General features: G+C 41.9%; 1 pseudogene; it reads right to left on the reverse strand.

Moving 5' to 3' along the window:
• Nucleotides 1-7,987: 7,987 nt before the first annotated feature.
• On the reverse strand, nucleotides 7,988-18,661 carry LOC116691933 (polyhomeotic-like protein 2; annotated as a pseudogene).
• Between the last annotated feature and the right edge of the window lie 1,890 nt (nucleotides 18,662-20,551).

A 20,551-nucleotide genomic window follows, 5' to 3' on the forward strand; every position in this document is an offset into this window, starting at 1 on the left:
AACCCCTGCTGGCCCATTTTCCGTCGCCCGGGTTGCCCTTTTTTTGGGTTTTTTAAACTAAAAAAAAAAGCCCAATTGAACGTTTGGCCGGTGAGGGTTTGAAATGAGGCCCCGAAATGAGGATCGGGGATTGTAAAAGGGATTTTAAAGGGGGGTCTGTTCCCCCAACGGGGTTGCCTAGCCCCCACCGGGAAAAGGGGGCCAAAAACGTTTGTTGGGGGGGGAACAGAATTTTTTAACCCGGGGGTGCAACGTTAAAAGCGCGCCCCCACCGTAGCCGACAAAACTTTACTGGGCGGGTTAAAACCGGTTTTCGGACAAAACCGAAAAAAGCCTTTTTTAAAAATTAAATGTGTGCAAAAAGGTTTACATGACCCCCCTGTAAAGGAAAAGAGATTGTTAATTTGGAAAATTTTTTGGAGCCAAAAAGTTTAAAAGGGGGTCCTGCCCCATGTGGTTTGAGTGCCGATGGAGGGCGCGCCACGTCGGATTTAAAAAGGTTTTCGACAAAAAAGGGGGAAATGGAAATTTTGAAATTCCCCTGGGAAAAAATAAAGTTTTTTCATTATAAACAAAACAAAGATGGAAAACATTACAAAAAGTTAGCTATTGGCATGATTTGGGTTTGGTTTCTAAAGTTGGCTCAAAATGCCTTCCAGTGACAGGCCTTTTTTTGGGTTTATTGTGCTGGAGTATAAATAGCAGTCATTTTAAAAAATTGGGGTTGCTATCTATGATGTTTTGGGTTCCCAAGTTAGCTCAAAAAACCATTCAAGACCGCCCTTTTTTTTGTTTTTGCTAGCTGTAGGAAGCTAGCAGGAAATTTTAAAAAAAAATTGGAGTATCTATGATTGTTTTATTTTCAACGGGAAAAGCCCTTCCCGTGGGCAGCCCTTTTATTTGTTTGTGCTTTTAGCTAAGCTAGCCGTAATTTTTTTAAAAAAAGTTTTAAAATAAACTTGATTGTTTGAAAGGGTAATGTAGCTTCAAAAGCAGGGGAACTGACAAACCGGGGGGTGTTGGTGCTAACTTGTCTAAGTAGCAGTTTAATTTTAAAAACCCTTGTAGTACGTGATGTTGATTGTAACGGTTTGTCAAAAAAGCCGGTTTAACTGACAGCCTTTTTTGTGTTGATGCAGTTTTAGCTAAAAATAGCGGGGAAGAACTTTTATGGATTTCAGAAGTCCCCTCGTTGCATTCTTTTATGTACTTTTTGCAAAAGGGACTCAAATCTGCCCTCTCCTCAAAAAGGGGGGGGGGGGGGGGGGGACACTTTCTGTGGAAAAAAAGGTTGTTTTTTTTCAAAAAAAAGGGTTTTAAAATTTTAAACGTTGGGGAGCGTAGCTGTTTGCCTTAACCCCTGGAAGTGTTGGAAAGGGTTTTAAAAGAGACGGGGGGGGGTCTTGATCGGCAAGGATGTGGACGTTTAATTTTGTTAACGATGTTTTAATTGAAACTCCCGATTAAATTTCAAAAAACTTGGGGGGGTTTGGGTCTTCCTTTTTCCCCCTCCCCGCCCCCCCGCCTCTTTCTTCTGCAGCCCCGTTTTCCCATTCTTTCGGGGGGGGGGGGGGGGGTTTTCAGCTCCAGGAAATCCCCTAAATGTCTACCGTCCTTTTGGTTTAAACCCCCCCTGTTGTCCCTGACGATCAACGCAACTTTGAGGTTTTCTGGGTGAAAAACCCAAAGGGCATCTTTTTCAACCTTTTTCGTTTTTTTCCTTTTTTAAACACGTTTTGTGTTTTTTTGATTTCCCTTTTTTCGGAGTTTTAAGATTTTAAACATTTTGGGGGTTTTTGGGGTTCCAAAAAAAGGTTTTTTTTTTCCCCAAAAATTTTTTTTAAGCTTTAAGGGGCTTTTTTTTTTTTTACAATTTTTTTATTTTTTTAACGTTTTTGATTTTTTCCTGCGTTGTAGTTTTAAAATTTCTTTTTTTTCCCCCCCCCCCCCGCTTTGAAGGGTTTCCGACTTTTTTTAACTTTTTTTTTTTACAAGTTTTTTGTTTTTTTTCTTTTTTTTTTTTACAATTGTTTTTTTCACTTTTTTTCAAGGTTTTTTTGATTTAATATGCGTTGGGGTTTGACGGGTTTTGTTTTTTCCCCCCCGCTTTGAAAACTTTTTTCCCAAAAAAATTTTCAACGTAAAAAATTTTTTTTTTTTTAAATTTCCAAAAATCAATCAAACACCCAAAATCGCGAAAGGGAAAAATTTAATCTGGAAGAAAAAGGGTTTCCCTGGAGCTTTAAATTTTTTTTTTTTTTTTTTGACAATTGGTTTAAATTTAAGTTTTACAACCCTTCAAAAGTTTTTTTTTCCCAAAATTTGGGAAAATTTTGTAAAAAAAACAGGAAAAAAGTTGAAAAAAATGGGCAGAAAACTTGTAAAAAACAGGAAACCCCTTGTTTTAACCCGTTTTTAAATTTTTTTTTTTCCCTTTTTTCCCCCCCCAAATTTTTTGGGTAATTTTTTTTTTACCAATTTTTTTGTCCACTTTTTTGCAATTTTTTTTGTGGCCCTTTTTTCCTTTTTTGCGTTGTATTTGACGGTTTTCCCCCCTTTTCTTTTTTTTCCAACCCCCCTTTTTTTTAAGCCCCTTGTTTCAACAAAAATTTTGGGGGGCAAAATTTTTTTTTTACAACGGGGTAAACCTTTTTTTTTTTCCCAAATTTTTCCCAAAAATTTTCTTTAAAAAAAAAAAAACGGGGGGAACCTTGGTGAATTTTAAGAAGGGGTTTTTTTTTTTTTTTTTTTAATTTTTTTTTTTTCGAACAAATTTTTGGTTTTTTTTTTTGAATTTTTTAAAGGTTTTTTTCGGCCAATTTTGGTTTTCTTTTTTGTTCTTTTTTTTTTAACCAAAGTTTTTTAAATTTTTTTTTCCCCCAAAAATTTTTTTTTTTAACGCTTTGGGTTTAAATTTTTTGTTTTTTTTTTTTTTATTTTTTTCCCCTTTTTTTGTTTTTTTTTTGGGATTTTTAAGGGTTTTTTTTTGTTCCCCCCCCCCCCCCCCCCACCCCCCCCCCCCCCCCCCCCCCGTTTTTAAGCTTTTTCGACATTTTTTTTTCCTTTTTAAATTTTTTAAGGGGTTTTTTTTTTTAAAAAATTTTTTTTCCCCTTTTTAAAATTTTGTTTTTTTTTTCCCTTTAAAAAACAAAAATTTAATCAAAACCCCAAATCAGTAGGTTTTCATGGAAGGCGTAAATTTTTTTTAAAAATTTTTTTTTTAAACGGTGGAAAAAAACCCAAAAACTTTGGAGGTTTAAATGGGTGGGGACAAAGGGAGGGTAAAAACATGATTTTTTTTTTAAAAACTTAAACCCCTCATACTTTTTTGTTTTTTTTTTTCCGCATTTTTCAATGAAAAATCAATCTCCCGATCTTTTCACAATTCAAATTCGTGAAAAAATTTAAATTTTGGGGGTTACTGGGAAAAACCCCTCCGGGTACTTGAAGGACAAAAAGCAATTTTTTTTATTGATGATCAAAAATTTTTTTGGTTTTTTTTCCTAAAGAAAAAAATTAAATTAACAATTTAGATTCGGGTTTTTCGTGCAATCAATTTTAAAGGAACGATTCACTTTCCCAAAATTTTGGGGACAAATTTAGTTTTTAATGCAGTTATTTCCCGTTTGGGAATTCAAATATAAATCCTTCGTTTCGTCGGCCCCTTTTTTCGGCCCCCGTATATGAGTGGAAAGGGGGTGGTTTCACACTGTTTCTGATCTTCATTAGGTCCCCACACAAAAAAAATTGGGGGACGTTGCTGCGACCCCCCAAAAAACGCGCTTGACTCTGGCAGGTGCCCGTTTGAACGTGGAAAATTTAACGTTCGATAGCTTTAAGGCGGCCATTTTTTTTCTTTGGGGGTTTTTTAAAAGGGAAAATGAAGAGATGAAAAGATAAGAAACAGGAAGACGGAATGGCGTTTTAAAGGCAGGAGTGCTAAAACCCAAAAACGTAGGTTTGGATAAGCTGGGAGGGGGGGGGGGGGGAATCCTGGGGAGAGGGGGGAATTTCCTGGGAGAGGGGGTAATATTTGGGGAGAGGGGGGGGTTAAAATTTTGGGAGAGGGGGTAAAACTGGGGAAGGGGGAGGGGGGGAAACGGGGAGAGAGGGGGGTAAATTTGGGGGAGAGAGGGGTAAAATTGGGGGGAGGGGGGTAATATTTTGAGAGGGTAAATTTGGGGGGGAGAGAGGGTTTTTTGGGAGGGGGGAGGGTAAAATCTGGGGAGAGAGGGAATATTGGGAGAGGGAGGCGGGAGAGGGGGGTAATTTCTTTTAGGGAAAGGGGGAAGGGGGGGTAAATTTTGGGAGAGGGGGGAGGGGGGAATATTCTGAGAGGGGAATATTCTGGGGAGAGGGGGGTAAAATTTTTTGGGAGGGAGAGGGTAAATTTGGGAGAGAGAGGGGAATCTCGGGAGAGGGGGAGAGGGGGTAATTTCTGGGAGAGAGAGGGGGTAATATTCTGGGGAGGGGGGTAAATTTTGGGGAAGAGGGGGTAAAATTGGGGGGGGGAGGGGGAATTTCGGGAAGAAGAGGGGGTAATTTTGGGGGAGGGAAAGGGGGGGGGGTAATTTTTTGGGGAGGGGAGGGGTAATATTTGGGGAGGAGAGGTAATACTTTGGGGGAGGGAGGGGGGGTATATTCTGGGGGGGGTAATATTTGGGAGAGGAGGGGTAATATTCGGGGGGGAGAGGGGTAATATTTTGGGGGAGAGGGGGGAATATTGGGAGAGGGGGGAGGGGGGGTAAAATTTTTGGGGGAAATTTGGGGGGGGAGAGGGGGTAAATTTTTGGGAGAGGGGGGGAATATTTTGGAGAGGAGGGGGTAAATTGGGGGGGGTTATTTTGGGGGGGAGGGGGTAAATTCTGGGGAGGGGGAAATTCGGGGGGGGGGGGGAAATTTGGGAGAGAGGGGGAAAATTTTTGGGAGAGAGGGGGGGAAATTCTGGAGAGAGGGGTAAATTTGGGGAGAGAGGGGGGTATTTGGGAGAGAGGGGGGTAAATTTGGGGGGGGGGTTTTTAAATTTTGGGAGAGGGGGAATATTTGGGGGGGAGGGGGGAAAGGGGGAGGGGGTAATATTCTGGGAGAGAGGGGGGTTAAAACGGGAGAGAGGGGGGAATTTTGGGGGGGAGAGGGGTAATTTGGGGAGGGGAGGGGGGTAATTTGGGGGAGAGGGGGTAAAATTTGGGGGGGGGGTAATTCGGGGGGAGAGGGGGGGGAAATTTTTTGGGAGAAAGGGGGGAGGGGGGGGTAATATTGGGGGAGGGGGGGAAATTTTGGGAGAGGGGGGAGGGGGGGGGGGGAATATTCTGGGAGAGGGGGTAAAATTCGGGGGGGGAGAGGGGGTATATTCTGGGAGGGGGAGAGGGGGTAATTTTGGGAGGGAGGAGGGGGTAATATTTGTTAGAGGGTAATATTTGGGGGGGGGTAAATTTTGGGAGGGGAGGGGGGGGGGAAATTCGGGGGAGAGGGGTAATATTCTGGGAGAGAGGGGGGTAATTTGGGGGAGAGGGGGTTATTCGGGGAGGGGGGAAGAGGGGGGTAAATTTGGGAGAGGGGGAGGGGGGGGAAAATTTTTGGGGAGAGGGGAAGGGGGAAAGAGGGGTAATATTTGGGAGAGGGGGTAATAGGGAGAGGGGGGAATATCGGGAGAGAGGGGGGGTTTTTTGGGAGGGGGATAGAGGGGGGGGGTAATATTTGGGAGGAGGGGGGGAGGAGGGGGAAATTTTGGGAGAGGGGGAGGGGGGGAAAATCTGGGAGAGGGGGGAGAGGGGGTAATATTTGGGGAGAGGGAGAGAGGGGGAAATTTTTGGGGAGGGGGGAAAGAGGGGGGGAATTCTGGGAGAGGGGAGAGAGGGGGGAATTTTTTGGGGAAAAAGGGGAGAGGGGAATATTTGGGGGAGGGAGAGAGGGGGTAAAATTTGGGAGGAGGGGGGGTAAATTCGGGGAGGAGGGGGTAATTTTGAGAAAAACCTTTAAAATTTTCAGCAAAAAAAAATTTGGGTATTCTGAGGTTTTTAAAATGGTGGAATTGGGGGTTTTTTGGGAAATTTAATTACTCCCCGCAATTTCACACTTTTACATTACCGGTGGGCCGTTGGACCCTTTGGGGGTCCGGTTTTGGCCCCGGGCCCCATGTTGACCCCCCCGAGTAGAGACACTAGGTTTAAAAAAAGGGCGTTTCCAAAAAGGGGTTTAAAAACACCCCCCCACCCCCCAAAATGTGGGGTGGTGATTAAAAAAGTGAATTAAAGCCCCCAAACCCCTGTCACATGATTTTTCCCCTTGTTTTTTTGATTTATCAAATTTTCTGTAAAAAAAGTTAGAAAAATCATCAAAATCCCGTAGGCCGCTGGACGTTAGAGAGACCCGCTTTTAAAGGGGTCCCCCCGTGGACGTAGAGGAATCAGCTTTAAAGGGGGGGCTCCCCCTGGGGACGTTGGAGAATGAGCTTTTAAAGGAGTTCCCCTGGGACGTTTTGGAAGGAATGCAGCTTTTAAGGGGTCTCCCCCGTGGACGTTAGAGAATGCGCTTTAAGGAGTCCCCCCTGCTGGAGTTAGGGGGGAATGCAGCTTAAGGAGTTCCCCTGTGGCGTTAGAGACGCAGCTTTTAAGGAGTCTCCCCTGTGGACGTTAGAGAGAAGCAGCTTTAGGTCTCCCGTGGACGTTAGGGAAAGCAGCTTTTAAAGGGTTTTCCCCTCTGGACGTTGAGAGAATGCAGCTTTTGGGTCTCCCTGCGGCGTTAGAGAGGCAGCTTTTTGGAGTCTCCCTGCTGGACGTTAGAGAGAAAAGCAGCTTTTGGGTCTCCCTGGGGACTTAAGAGAATGCAGCTTTAAGGGGTCTCCCCCCCTGGAAGTTAGAGAGAAGCCTTTTAAAGGGGTCTCCCCGCTGGACGTTTGGAGAAAGCGCTTTAAAGGGGCTTCGTTTGGCTTTTTCCCCTAAAAATATAAATTAAATGTAAATTTCTAAAGGCCGCTCTTCTATGTATGGGTTTTTGTTGGTTCTCTCCAATCTCTTGGCTCTTAGACTTGAAAAATAAATCACGTCCTTTTTGTGACAGATACCTTTTTAATTATTTAAGGCTTTGTCAATGAAGACCGTTGTCATGTCAGAGTGTATTTATGATTTAGACTATATGGCGAATCTGATTCAACACATTTGAGGATTTTCATTCCAAGCTTGTGGTTTTTTTTCCTGTCTCCTTATTTGATGTGAACTACTGAGTGCCTTAATGAAAAATTAAGATAATTTATTGATCTAATGGCTGTAGCCATAATCGGATTGTATGTACGTGTATGGTTTGTGATTGCGTAAATGTTTTGAGAATAAAAGTTAATTGTGGGAAACTGTGTAATTATGCCGTCTGCCAATTTGTTGCATACATTTCTTGGTTTAGAACAGCAACATGTTTTTGTCATTTAAAGCTTTGGTGCATAATGTTTTTTATATAAATAACCGTCATATTCAAGTCATTCCCAGATAAGTCGTTAGCTAATTTTAGCTAATTAAGATTATCATCTCCACACAACTCTCACTATAATAACTGTAGTGAGAGATAATTGCATCTTCTGAAAAGTCCATGAATCGTGTTTTTTTTTTTTTTTATCCTCCGTGTCTTCTTTGGCTACTAGCAACTGCGTGGGGCGGGGGGTGGTCCGAGCTCACGGAAGGCTTGTATCTTGTGGATGCAACAACAGTGTTGGCATTACTTAGAATTCCTCACATTTACTGTTTTGGTCCAGTTTCAGCGCTCTCGTTAACCTGGTTCCCAGCAAACAGATAGTTAGTAGTGGTCTAAAAAAAAATGCTTATGTTACTTCGTCAACCTTGACCCCGTTTTCCTGTTTTTTGTGTATGTTATTCGGCAATTGCGGACCTTCAATTTGCATCCACTACAAGTGTTTTTTTTTTGCCATTGACAGGCTCAGATTATTACCTAAGTGTCTGACAACATTAATGGAAAAGATCCCTGCAGAGCTAGACCTTTATGTTAAAGAGAAAGATTCATTTAGTTTAACATGAAACTGCACCAAACCCACCAGACTCCATTTAAATAATCACTACTTTTAGCGTGTATAGAGCCAGCATGTCTTCACATGTAAATGGGTGAATTAAGGGTTAATTTTAACCAAACCAGAGTGGTGATTGTTGTAACAGTGGAATGGTGAAGCAAGACGGTTGTGATAGTTTTTGATTTGTTTCTGTCGACTTTGAATGATTATGTGTTTTACGCTAATAAAGTGACTGTTTATTTAAGTGGAGTCTGGTGGGTTTGGCGATAGCAAGCTTGTTAGATGTTAACCCTGGTGTTGTCCTTGGTTCAAACTGACCCGTTTCTAAGTGTTTTATATCAGAGAGATGGATTTTTTTCAACCAAATTGCCCAAAAATAACATGGAAACATTCTCCAGGTAAATTAACGATTACGTTAATTGAATTCAAGGGTGTTTATTTAGTCTTGTAGCATGTTTTCAAAACAGTATCCGGGACTATACTTTGACGTCTACCCATCTGAGATCCGCTCAACATCCTCTGATCTTAACTATCAGTCAAAAATAATTCATAATTTCTGCCTTTTAAACTAAAAACTAATATGACTTCCAAGAATAAGTGTGAAACCTATTATTGTTAAACTAGCTCAGGTTTTACAAAAAGCGCCAAAAGCTGGAAAAAAATGACAAATAAATCAGAAAAAGTGACAAAAACTTTTGAAAAGAGTTCATAGTTAACGGGAAGACAACACGAGGGTTAAACAAAAGAGATCTTTCTCTTTAACAAAAAGGACATCTTCTGCAGGGATCCTTTCCATAATGTTGTCAGACACTAAGAATAATAATCTAAAACGGCACTTTTTCTGGATGTAACACCTACATAGTAGCCCGTTATCGCTGCCGACTGCAGCGATCTGGCTTCATACTGGACCAGTTTTAAGGATTGTTGTTCCCATCGGCCACAGAAACAAGGGTCCAGGTTGAAAAAAAAAAGTTCCCCTTTAATGGAAGAGACCTGGGTCGGAGTTGAATCTTGTTTATTGTCACCTGCCTGATGCCACGAACATCCAGTGAGTTTAGCATTTTTAAAATTGTCCCTTCACTGAATTTGAGAAGATAGCAGTGCAGGACCGTAAGAAGAAGAAGAAGAAGAAGAAAGAGGAGAAGTCCCGGATCAGAGTTAACTTAATGTAAGTCCTCGACATTGATCACGTTATCCAGCAGGTGTGTTTTCCCTAAATGTTGGGCTGAAAACAGCACAAATCTTCACAGTCGCGCTCCTGGGAGAAATCCTAGAACAAATCAACTTAAAGCCCCGCCCCCCCATGCAGGAACCCAGGGGGCAGTGAACACATCGTGAAAACAATCCAAACAAGTCCACCGAACACCCCCTTCCTGTCAAACTACGGGGTGAGGGTTTCCTAGGGAGGTGCCAGAGTAAAGTTAACCGTGTACCAGTCCCAGCCGACGTCCTCGTCTTCAGCAGGCTTCGACAAAACGTCCATCAAACAATCAGGGGCCAGAACCTGGATTCATCTTCCTGAGCCCACCATGTTTGTCCAGTCCCAGCAGAGCTGCTCGAGGATTTGGTGTGTGTGTGTGTGGTGTGTGTGAGTGAGTGTTTGTAAAGGGGGGGGGGGGGGTGGTGCTACGAGTTTGAGGTGCGATCTGGGCGAAGATCCTTGAGCGACGGGGCCCAGTTTGATGTTCATGGTTCCATGAGGTGGGGGGTCCATCCTTCAGCAGCAGCAGGGCCTGGCCGTCGATCCTGAGACCGGACAATCCTCGGCGATCTCCAGGACAAACCTGCAGCCCGCCACACCAACAACCCCACACACACCACAAAACCAGCACCGACCCAACACACACGACAACACAGGACATCCAACACACACCACAGCACACACACACCAACAACACACACCAACCACACCACACCAACACACACAACACACAACACACACACACACACCAGCACACACACACACACACACCACAACACACCACACACACACACACACCACACCAACACCACACAAACACACACACACACAAACACACACACACACAACACACCAACAACACACCAACAAACACACACCACCAACAAACACACCAACAAACACACAAACACACACACCAAAACACACCACAACACACACCACACCCACAACACACACACCAACAAACACACACAAACACACACACCCACAACACACCACCACACAACACACACACACACAAACACACACACCAACAAACCACACACACACACAAACACACACACCCAACACAACACACACACAACAAACACACACACAAAACACACACACACCACAAACACACACACAAACACAACACACACAAACACACACACCAACAAACACACACACACCAAACACACCACACACAAACACACACCACCAACAAACACACCAACCAAACACACACACCCACCAAACACAACACCAACAAACACACCAACAAACAACACACCACCAACAAACACACACACCAACAAACACACACACCAACAAACACCACCAACAACCCCCACACACCCACAAACACAACCCACAAACACCACCAACACAACAACAACACACCCACAAACACACACCAACAAACACACCAACAAAACCAAACACCCACCAACAACAACACCAACCAAACACACACCACCAACAAACACACCAACAAACACACCAACAAATACACACACCCACAACACCATACACAACAACAAACACACCAACAAACACACACACCCACAAACACATACACCAACAAACACACCAACAAATACACACACCCACAAACACATACACCAACAAACACACACACCCAACAACACACACCACAAACACACCAACAAACACACACACCCACAAACACATACACCAACAAACACACCAACAAACACACACACCCACAAACACATACACCAACAAACACACCCACAAACACACACACCCACAAACACACACTCAGTCAGCGTACACGAGGACTCGCATCGTCAGCTAAGCATTCAAATATTTGTTCTTGTATTTTATCCTATTAATATTTCATGTATATTGTATCCTAGTATCTCATTATATTTATATTCTGAGCTGTGTGACTGATTTTGCTGCTGTAACACTGTGATTTCCCATTTTATTGGGATCAATAAACATCTATCTATCTATCTATCTATCATCTATCTATCTATCCATCTATCTATCATCTATCTATCATCTATCTATCTCTGTCTATCTATCTATCCATCTATCTCTATCTATCTATCCATCTATCTATCCATCTATATCTCCATCTATCTATCTATCCATCTATCTATCCATCTATCTATCCATCCATCTATCTCTATCTATCCATCTATCTATCCATCTATCTATCTGTCTGTCTATCTATCTATCTATCTATCTATCTATCTATCTATCTATCTATCTCTATCTATCCATCTATCTATCCATCCATCTATCTCTATCTATCTCTATCTATCCATCTATCTATCCATCTATCTATCTATCTATCTATCTATCTATCTATCTATCTATCTATCTATCTATTGCTGCAGCCCATGAGCAGCCGTTGGGAGCTGGCTGCAGGACGACCCCCTTATGCTGAGGCGGCGCCCACCTGGCAGGAGGGAGATGAACCCGTAGACCTCCTCTATGTTCCACTGGCCCGGGTCGCTGGGCAGGAAGCCGTGGGCCGACGGGGGGGACGGGGGGGGTTTGTACCCAGTCAGGTTTGAACATTGGCTGGACTCGCCCTGCGCAGGGTGGGCCGAGAGACCGGGGGACGGAGCAGCAGCAGCAGGAGGACGAGGAGGAGGAGGAGGAGGAGGAGGAGGAGGAGGAGGAAGCTTCTGCACAGAGGAGCAGTCGGAGAGTCAGACAGGTCAAAGACTGGAGGAGAGGAGCCGAGACGTGATGAGATAAGAGCTTTAGGTCAGATAAAGAAGACATGTTGGACTGCAGGTTGTATTTGTTACATGCAGATGAAGAGTTATCGATCCCGGTGAGAAATTGCATGAAATCCCATTAATTGAAAGCCACCACTCACCTTCTTTTTCGACTCTAAACTGCAGTTTTTGTGGTTTCCGTTCAGCGCTCTTTGTTTCTTCATGTTCTCCAGGGTGGTTTTGCGGTTCGGGAAGAGACCCATTCTCTTGGTGCATCCCACGTTGTAGCTACGAAGAAAGTTAACACGGAGAGCTGAAACTCAAGCGTGATTTATGCTTCTGAGGGAGATGCGACGCCGTGGCTGAGACAGCGACCAACGGCGGACCCTACGCCGTGGCCTGTCAACAGACGTCGGACTAGGGTGACCAGGTGAGAATGGGGAAAATTCAAGACAGGACAACAAAAATCTTTGCTTGCATCCCGTAAAACTGCAGTAATCCAGTCCTTCCGGTACCTGCGGAGACGTGTTCATCAGCCTGAGTCTCCATTTCAACAATGAATTAATGAAAAATGGCAATGCGTATTACCAAAATTTGTGCCTAGTCGCCTAAGTAGAGTCTACGCACGCCTACGTTCCTTCCACAGGAAATAGAACTCTTTAACCCGTCATCACTGGGTGCTGATAAGACTCTGAGACACCACACTACTGCACTAACCCGCACAATTGGTTTATTTTACATATTTATCAAGCAATTGCACATTTTTGTATCCCCAACTTGTATATATTCAAATATTTGTTCTTGTATTTTATCCTATTAATATTTCATGTATGTTGTATCCTAGTATCTCATTATATTTATATTCTGTGCTGTGTGACTGATTTTGCTGCTGGAACACTGTGATTTTCCATTTTTCGGGATCAATATCTTTCTATCTATCCATCCATCCATCTATCCATCCATCCATCTATCTATGTATCTATCTATCTATCTATCTATCCATCCATCCATCTATCCATCCATCCATCCATCCATCCATCTATCTATCTATACATCTATCTATCCATCTATCCATCCATCCATCTATCTATCTATTTATCTATCTATCTATCTATACATCTATCAATCCATCTATCTATTATCTATCTATCTATCTATCTATCTATCCATCTATCTATCTATCTATACATCTATCAATCCATCTATCTATCTATCTATCTATCTATCCATCTATCTATCTATCTATACATCTATCTATCTATCTATCCATCTATCTATCCATCTATCTATCCATCTATCTTCCATCTATATCTATCTATCTATCTATCCATCTATCTATCCATCTATCTATCTATCTATCCATCTATCACTATCTATTTCCATCTATCTATCCATCTATCTATCTATCATCTCATCTATCTATCCATCTATCCATCTATCTATCCATCTATCTATCCATCTATCTATCTATCTATCCATCTATCCATCTATCATCCATCTATCTATCCATCATCATCTATCCATCTATCTATCCATCTATCCATCTATCCATCTATCTATCCATCTATTACTATCATCTATCATCTATCTATCATCTATCATATATCATCTATCTATATCTATCTACTGCTTCGATTTCTACTTGAGCCAATGAGCAGCCGTTGAGAGCTGGCTGCAGGACGACTCAGTCCCCATTAAATTAATGTTCTATCAGACTATAACTACTCGTCTGCTCTCGAGACTTTGCTCTTATTTTTGGGACAATTAGGGCAGGATGCGGGACAACTGCTTGGATTTCGGGACTGTCTCGAATTTTTCAGGACGTCTGCTCATCCTACGTCAGACTCAACCTCGAGATGCCGTCTTCCCGGCTTTGCCTCACCGTTTGGCGCACACCGTAGAACAGAACCTCTTGGAGCGCTTGAAGACGTAGGCAAAATCCACCCTGCCGCACAGCTCGCAGGTCAGCATGGGCTCCTGCTGGGCTTTCAACTCTGAGGGGACACAGTGGACACACAGTCAGCTGGACGCGGGGGGGGGGGCACAGCAGAGGGACCATTACTAGAAACATCTAAACACATCTGTGGAGGGAGAAGGAGTCCACGACATGGCACGCAGTCTTCCTTCTGTCACTCCTTTTACCGGGGCGCTTCCACTTTAAAAACCTGGAGGTTTTAAAAATGTCGAGTTTTGGAAAAAAATGTGGATGATGCAGCAAGGCAGGCGTGCTCGGTTCTTTTGGGAGATGATTGTAAAGATTTACAAAGAAGAAAGAATATGTGGAGGGCGTGTCCTCTCTAACTGGGACCTTTTGGGACCGATTGGTGGGACCGCTGCAGACCAGCTACACACGGAGATCCAGTGGTAAGAGATAATGAGGTGTAACCGTGCATCAGCTGACTTCAATAGCTCGTGTTATTTAAATTCAACAATAATGAATAATGAAAAATGCATGTTGCGTGTTACCAAAATGTGCACCTAAGCAGGTGCACATTTTGGTATTCTCAACTTGTATATATATTAAAATATTTGTTCTCGTATTTTATTCCTATTATTATTTCATGTTTATTGTATGTATGTATATTGTATCCTAGTATTTCATTTATATTCTGAGCTGTGTGACTGATTTTGCTGCTGTAACACTGTAATTTTCCATTTTATTGGGATCAATATCTATCTATCTATCCATCCATCCATCTATCTCTATCTATCATCTATCTATCTATCTATCTATCCATATTGCCATCTATGTATTATCATCTATCTATCTATCTATCTATCATACTCCATCTATCTATCTATCTATCTATCTATCATCTATATCTCCATCTATCTATCTATCTATCATCTATATCTCAAATCTATCTATCTATCAATCTATATCTCCATCTATCTATCTATCTATCTATCATCTATCCATATCGCCATCTATCTATCTATCTATCTATCTATCATCTATATCTCCATCCATCTATCTATCTATCTATCTATCATCTATATCTCCATCTATCTATCTATCTATCTATCTATGTATCTATCCATCTATCATCTATATCTCCATCTATCTCTCTCTCTATCTCTCTCTCTATCTATCTATATCTCTCTCTATCTATCTATCTATCTTCTATCTATCTATCCATCCATCTATCTATCTATCTATCTATCTATCTATCTATCTATCTATCTATCATCTATATCTCCATCTATCTATCTATCTATCATCTATATCTCCATCTATCTATCTATCATCTATCTATCTATCTATCTATCTATCTATCTATCTATCTATCTATCATCTATATCTCCATCTATCTATCTATCTATCTACTGCTGCAGCCAATGAGCGACTCGATCACTTTTATATTAATGTTCTATCAGACTATAACTACTCGAGTGACTTTGCCCTTATCTTTGGGTTCCAACAGTTAACTACACTTCTTATTCTATGTGGTGTTTTCTTTTGCCGGCTCCAAATGTTGGACCAGAACTGGTTCCTTTACCCTTTGGTGAGAAGCCGTCCATCTTTGAGTCTGCAGTGTGTCTCCTCAGGCTCTCGATGGAGAAGGACGGACGTTCCACCTGCAGACAGGAAACAAGTACTTTATTTTGACAGCTGACGCCGCTTCAAAAGAGCAAACTAACCACGTAACACTAGCTTCTTGTTCCAAAGCGCCCAATCCCGCCCAAGATGGTTGTGATTGGTTCAAAGAAATGCAAACAACCCAGAGTGTTTTTATCTCCTATCCCAGAATGCATCTGTGGTGTAGAGGACGCTCTACAACGTCCCTGTTAGTGATGGCGTTGCATAGTCTGTCCACCAGAGGACGCTCTACAACGTCCCTGTTAGTGATGGCGTTGCATAGTCTGTCCACCAGAGGACGCTCTACAGCGTCCCTATTGGCAACACTTGTTTTTTATTGTGTTTTTGTTCAAAGGACTTTATGTTTAATATCTTAAGTTTGTATTTTTATACATTTTATTTATCAGAACTTTAATATACTTGGATGTTCCTCTGTTCTGTTATTAACTAATAATCATATTTTTTTAGTGAGAACTCATAAATAACTACAAATAACTAATGTTAGGGAAATCTGTTAATGTTATGTAAAGCGTTTCTGGATTATTTTTTTTTAATACTGCATATATCGGCCGATATATATATATATATATATATATATATAATATATATATATATTGGCATATCAGATTTTTAAATAACCAAATATTCGTATCGGTATCGGCCTTAAAAACCCTTCCTCGGTCGGCTCTACTGGAAAGGCGCCACACGTGTATTTGTGACTGCAGAGCGACCCAATCAGAGGCCCAGTACCCACAGGGAACGGCTCGGCCCCCTCCTGGATGACGAAGCCCTCTATCAGGTGGGTGAGGACGTGGGACGTGACTACGGCCTGGGCTGCTTTGCTCTCTCCATTGTGCTGGCTGCTGTTGCTGTTAGTGTTCCCATTGCCAGAGGTCATGACTGGAGCGCCGGCCGCCCCTCACCTGTCAACACAAGCAGCATAACAAACTCAACTGGCTGGCCACGTCAACCTGCCCCTGCAACCCCCCCCCCAGTAGCATTCAAACATGGCAGTGTAATGTCGCACCACCATGTTTTGGCAAAAGTACAATGGAGACGGCGCGGCATTGTTTTATCTTGCTTTTCTAGTGAATTCAGTTTTGTTAATCTTAAACAGCCATGTAGTATATACTCGTTTCTGTATTTATTGTTTATTTCAAGTCAAATTTATCATCAATCCTGCAATATGTGCCAGATATGCAGAGCAATCGAAAATATGTTTCTCTCCGACCCAAAACGCAATATTTTTATTTATCAGTTTACTTGTCAGGGACAATGTAGCGCACATTATTACATAATTATTACATGCATGGCCATAACAACATGTGTAGATGTGTTACATGAAAGGCTTCTAGCCAATAGGATAATGTGCAAACCCGGTCCCTGGTCAGGTTTTTCTGAAAATATAATCCGAATATCTTTTTTTTTTTTTTAAACTACATGGTGTGAGTTACACAGTCATGCAGCAAATCCATTGTACACTAATCAATCAGGTCCCAGGACACAACAACAACATTTCACAAAGTTGAGACCACATTACACAAACCCCGAGCACCCAGCCGGTCACACCTGCTCACCTATACCCCCCCCCCACCCCCCCCCGATAGTGAGGGGCCTGGGCCGCCAAAGGCTCACCTCCCGTACCCTGACTCGCTGGTTTTTGAGGATCGGATTTGAAACCAAAATCCTCCAAACGATTCCAATAAAGAGACGATTTTATTTGGATTTTATTGGAATTTTTGAAACTTTTCCAAGTAGGAATCGGTTCTCGATCCCCAACCCTGGTTTGGAGTCTGCGTTTTCACTCGTATTTTAGGACTTTTTGTTGTGATAATGAAGACCCTGAATTGCCAGATTTCAGATTGCAGTCTGGCTTGACTTTCTCTTCACTCTGTGATCTCTCGTGTCCACAGTCCTGTCTATTCTTTACCTTTATTTCTTCAGCTCTGTTGTCCTTGTTCTTCGCTGTATTTCTGTGTCTGTGTAATCACACCGAAAGCAATTACAAAAAAAAGGGAGTCAAAATACTTGTTTGTGATTGGGTGACACAGCTGATTCTGACTCAGGACACTGGACTGGTACATTGTTGTAGTGGAAACGCAGCTACACTGTTACTGTAGCTCATTTAACAGTTGTTAAAATGACCGTAAACCTTCTAAATGGCCCCATGTTAATTTCCTGTTGCAGTGTATTATGAATGAAATCATATGACAGGCCGTTAACATGGGTCCAGGCTGTTGTCTGGCCATTGAAAAAGTAGAAAAGACTGATTTAATACGTGTCATACACACTGTCAGGGAACATTAGGACTGTTAGCAGTAGCAAAATAGCAGCCTAGACTGAGTGTAAATACCGTAACTATGCGCTCACAGCGCGTTAATAAACTGAATCCAAACTCGCTGACTTGTTTACGTTGAAATTGCGCACATTAAATCTAGGTGGCGGTTATTAACACAGTAAGTCTGAAGGACACAGTCACAACGCTGAACCGTTAGAAAATGTACGTAGTTACACTTTAGTTTAACACCGAAGTGTTCATTTATATAGTTAGCAAGCTAGCTACTATTTGAACCTGTATTTTGAATAGAACGTTAGCCAAAAAGTACCCGAATGTGGCCGGTATCCGTCCGTTAGTTACCGTTAACGTCCGATATCATTGTTTTCTTTCAAACTCAGCAGCCCACCAACTGACTTTAACGTTCGCCCGGTGGTTATTAATGGGATTTCCTAGTTGAAGTTGACGCATGAATTAATCTACACATGATGAAAACCGATTCTTTTTTTTTAATGCCCCGGTAAAAAAAAAAAAAAAAAAACAGAAAAACTTCAGAGTAGTTCTCTTACTTTTAGAGTCCGAAACCACCTCTGAGTAAGTCAGAAAGCAGGCGCTCCGCCCGGTAACAATGGCAGATGGGAAGACGAGCTCTTTGTTCAACGGCTCCAAACAACGCTTTCATTTACTCCCGCTCCGTCCGCCGAGACGGCGACGAGCCGGCCCGCCACCCCACTTTGAACACCGGGATGTGTTTAAGCTGCCAAGAGCCGCTGCGGATCCTCTCGTTCACACGAGGACACGCAAAGTTAGCAACTGATTCATAACCTCACTTCGGCTTTCTACTTATTCGGACACAACAATCCCCCCGGGTGCGTGTCGTCAACAGGCATAGACAGTTACAGTCAATGGGAAAGCCCGACGGGTTCACATGAAGGACTTCCGGTAACACATTTCAAAGTAAAGCACTTTACGTCTGGATGGATATTTATCAATGGATGTTTCTTTCTCGCGGAATGAGTTTGCTACAGAGCCGTCCTTAACCAATTGGATTTCAAGCTGTTTTGTTTTTTCTCTCTTTCACACATTCGTTGATTCTTTCCAACGTTTTTGTCACTTTTTTTTTTTTTTTTTTTAATTTTCACGTTTTTTTTTTTTTAAATATTTGACATGTTTTTGACGTTTTTTAAGCATTTTCTTTTATGGTTTTCTCAGGGGTTTTTTTCAGTTTGACGCTTTATGGCAATTTTGGTGCTTTTCCCGATGTTTTTGCCTTTTTTGAAAAAAAAATATCTCACTTTTCTTCACTCACTGTTGGCTACAGTTACCGTGGTGTTAGGCGAGTGTAGATTTGAGTTGCGCATGCGTCACTTCACGACAAGTAGCATACAAGATGCTAACGAGAGACTTCTGTAACGTCAACACAGTAAAAATGGACCTACTTAACCAAGTTGGTTGACTACTGGCTACAAGTTAGCATCAGACACAACAAAGGCTGTCAGTTGAATGGCGTTTAGAGCTAACGTTAGCAATTAAAGAATCATAAAATGGCTAAAAACGCTTTTGAAATGACTGCTAGCTTAGCTACAGGCTAGCATCAAACACAACAAAGGCTGTCAGTTGAATGGCGTTTTGAGCTAACGTTAGCAACCAAGCTATCATAGATAGCTACAACATTTTTGAAATGATTTCCATCTAATGTTATTGTTTCTAATGACAAAGATTTATTATTTCATGGATTTCACAAATTTGAGTATGACAGTTGTGTCGTAAACCGTTTAAATCTGAGCATGCGCGACTCAAATCTGCACTCAACTCACATCGGGCAGTAACCATGGACCGCATATTATTGATATTGATATTATTTAAAATTAACGGTCTAGGGCAGTAACACTGTCTATTCCCCTGACAGTTGCCATGCTGTTAACAGCCACATAAAACAAAGCCAGTACACCAAATGTAACATTAAGGGTCGTCTTTATTTCGGGCCGTTTCATACATTTATTTTGAAGGCCTATTACGGAAGTTGTGGTATTATTCGTTGGCTAGCTTAACAACGCCGTAGTAGTTATGAGTGGATAACAGTCCAGTCACAATCTCACACACCACCCACAGGGTCAGAAGCATTTGCAACATTTGTTATGTTAGTTGAGTGTTTTTAGGAAGTGATCTTACTGCTAATTAGTCTTATTTTGTACACTTGTTGTGATGTAATTTGCCTACTTTAAGTTAATGACTTATTGTTGACAGTGCATGCTGTCAGAGGTGCATTGATTTGCAAACTTGACCAATTTTGGAAAAAAACAAAAAACAAAAATCAGCATCAGAAAAGTGTCTTTCAACCAGATTTTAAGAAAAATAACGCGTGTTGTTCCACACGACGCTCTCCACAAGTAGATAAATGATCAGCCACGCTGCTTTCTTCAAATTGTGATGTTTTGTTGAATTTTATAGCATTCAAAAACAACCTTTTTTTTTTTAATGACTAAACAGTGACTAAAATGTCCAGAAAAGCTTTAAACATGTGGTGGACAAGAATGTCAAAAGGCTCAGAAAGAAATTGACAGAAACATCAGGGGGGAAAACCAACAAAGGTTTGGACAAAAACGACCTAAAACGCTGGAAAAAAGGTTTGAATTTTTGACCCGGAAAAACTAAAAGTTGCACGTTCGACGGGAAGACAACACAAGGGTTAAACTGTCAACAACCCAGAGCATTTGTTCTTATCCCAGAATTTATTGGTGATGAATCCACGAGGTCTGATCAACTTTAATGTAATAAGTAAGACGGGTGTCGGCAGGACAAC

This window comes from Etheostoma spectabile, chromosome 7 (genome assembly GCF_008692095.1).
Source record: "Etheostoma spectabile isolate EspeVRDwgs_2016 chromosome 7, UIUC_Espe_1.0, whole genome shotgun sequence".
Taxonomy (NCBI): domain Eukaryota; kingdom Metazoa; phylum Chordata; class Actinopteri; order Perciformes; family Percidae; genus Etheostoma; species Etheostoma spectabile.